The following is a 2,987-nucleotide window of genomic DNA, read 5'->3' on the forward strand; positions in this document are numbered from 1 at the left end:
CAGGATGGCAGGAACAGAGGGGTCCCTAGCCTCTGACTTCTGTGGCCCTTAATTTGGGACAACTGAGGCCACCAGGAGCTGGCACCCCACCTGCTGAATGGAGTCCCACCTTCACCTCCTTCCCTGGTCCTTTGAGTTGTCCTCAGCTGGTTCCTGGCAAATGTTGGTGCCCTGATGGTGCTTGGATCATTGCTGGTTTGGACCTTGCCTTGGAGCATTGGACCTGTCCCTGTCCCCACCAACGAGGGGACTTGGGCTCTGTCCAGTTAGGGACCCCAGGGTGGGTCCTGTGGCGTGAATGTTTGTGTCTCCCCCAGTTCACTTATTGACACCTGATCCTCAACAGCAGGGTGTGGGGACACGGGCCTGTGAGGGGTGACGTGTCAGGAGGTTGGAGCGGGAGGGGTTAGAGGGCCCATCAGAGGGGCCCCACAAATGGCTGCCACTTACCAACCAGAGGTGGGCCACGCCAGACACCAGATCTCCAGTGCCTGGACTCGGGATCCCCCCTCCAGAAGTGCGAGAAGTGGATATGGCAGCCAGAGTGGCCGAGGCGTGGGTCCCACACCTGCCGAGATGGTGCCTCTGCCGCGGCCGGGAGCTGCAGGTGCTGGAGCGCACTGCGAGCGCGGATCTGGTCAGTGAGCCACTGCTTGTTCAGGGACCTGCTGGGGGTGCTGATGTGGACCTGGAGATTCTGGATGCCCTCGAAGGGGACAGCTAAGCTGAAGCGGGTCAGGGCTCCCAGGGTCACCACCGTGGTCTGCGAGGCGGGGTGGGGACCTCAGATCAGCACCACAGACAGCGCCGAGAGCCGGCCCGGGGCGTCAGCACCACGGACAGCTCCTTCCGGTCGGGCAGCAAGGGTTAGTGTCTGGGCGCCTCCTGGCCCGTCACCTGAGTGGACCCGAAGCCGCCGCCCAGCTCGCGTTTCTCCCGCAGCCACTTGTTGATGGCGTCCGTGTCATTGTGCAGGCCCAGCTCCAGCTTCTGCATCGGCGCATAGGCCGTGGCCTCCACCGTGAACAGGGAGTTCCGGGGCAGGCTGCCCACCGGCCAGTGGGTTGTGTCTGGAAGGAGGACACCCTCCTGGTCACCCACCCTGGGCCCGCCCACCTCGACCTGCCCACACCTTGTGCCATCTTGGACCCCCTTCTAACTTGCTGTTTGACCTGCTTTTGGGGCAACCGTTGGTTAAGGACATGTGGACATTTCAGTCACCCCAGGAACTGGACTCTGACTATGTAGATGCGGGGAAGCCGAGGTTCAGAGCAGCTCCTCTGTGGCTCCCCGGCCCCTGTGGGTGCGTTTCCTAACTCCACTCTCCTTGACTGGGGTATGCAGGTGGGGAATGGACCCTAGGGGCGGCCCAGGGCGTGGAGGCCGCCCTCTCCATAACCTGCATTTTATGATCCTCATCCCACCTTTGGCCACACAGGTGCTTTGGAGGCGCCTGGCCTTCCACCCAGGTGTGGCTCCTGTCAATCACGCCAGCCTCCAGTCTGTTCCCCTCCGCCATCTCTCTCGCCCACTGCCCAGACGTTCCCATCTCCCTACTTGTCTCAGTGGGTAATGATGTATTGACGTGTTTGTCTTTTGCTCGCCTCCCCCAGGGACGGGAAACCCTGGAGGGCAGGGTCTGTTCACCTGGGTCTCTTAGGATATGAGTCCCAGTATGGGTGCAAAATAGGTGCTCAGCAAACACCAAATGATGTGTCACACATGGCTGTACTCGCCCTCACGCTCCCTCCCCACCCCAGTGACTGCGGGCAACACACAGTGGGCTACGAGGTGCCCGGCGCCCTCCACGGCTGGCAAAGCTGTCCAGGAGGCTGTTGGCCAGGGGCCTCTTGGCGAGGGCCAGTGCATAGGAGGCTCTGGCCATGGCGAAGGTTGTGTGGACATGTTTTGTCTCCAGAAATCCACAGGCTTTCCTGATGCTGCCGTCCAAGTTCTAGAGGTTTGGGGGGAGGAGGCCAGAGAGGAGGTCAGCGGAGAGAGGTCTGGGAGTCAGGAGAGAGGAGTCCAGAGGGGCTGGAGGACGGGAACCCCCCGTGTGCGGGACAGGGACGGGGACGGGGAGACCTGTCCCCCCTGACCGCTTCCTACCGGCACCCTTGGGCTGCACAACTCCTTCCCCTCCCTCAGGGCGACCAGGACAAGAGCCGTGAGGGACACGTCTGCTTCGGAGCCTTTGTAGCCTCCCTGTGGAGGCAGAGGGACAGCGCCATCCCCTCAGCGTCTTGGGGACACCCTCCCCAGCCTTCCTTCCAGACCCTCGGGGGCTCCTGGGTGCCCAGCTCTGGCCTGGATGCCGCTGGAGGTGAGGCGGGGCGAGGGAGGAGGAGCCACCTGGGGGTCGCCCAGGCGGGGTCTGTCCCCCTGAGGGACATCAGCAGCCCAGGAGGCGAGGCTCTCAGGGTGATGTCAGAGTATCCTTGTGGTAGCCCCATTTTTTCTGAGGAGGACACTGAGGGCCAGAGGGGCGAAGCCAGGAAATGCCCCACAGCGTTCAACCCCTCTGCAGCCGCAGCTGCCACCCTGGCCCCTAAACAGAACAGTGTTCCCTAAGTTTCATGTTCATCTGGAGCCTCAGAACGTGATCTTATTTGGAAATAGGGTCTTTGTGGATGCAGGTGGTCACGGAGAGCTCACACCGGATTCATGGGGGCCCTAATTTCAACAGCTGGTGTGTTTATAGAGATGGCCAAGTGGCCGGGTGCAGGGGGGCATCCCTGGCATCCCAGCGGCTCAGGAGGCTGAGGCAGGAGGATGGCAAGTTCAAAGCCAGCCTCAGCAACGGCGAGGCCCTAAGCAACTCAGTGAGGCCCTGTCTCTAAATAAAATACAAAATAGGGCTGGGGGTGTGGCTCAGTGGTCGAGTGCCCCTGAGCCACAGTAACCGCCCCCCCAAAAAAAGAGTGAATGGTGAGCAGGGATCATGGGAAGAGAGACTTTAGAGGGGATGAAGAGGAGGGCAGCTGTGA

The sequence above is a fragment of the Urocitellus parryii genome, chromosome 3 (genome assembly GCF_045843805.1).
Source record: "Urocitellus parryii isolate mUroPar1 chromosome 3, mUroPar1.hap1, whole genome shotgun sequence".
NCBI classification, from domain to species: Eukaryota; Metazoa; Chordata; class Mammalia; order Rodentia; family Sciuridae; genus Urocitellus; species Urocitellus parryii.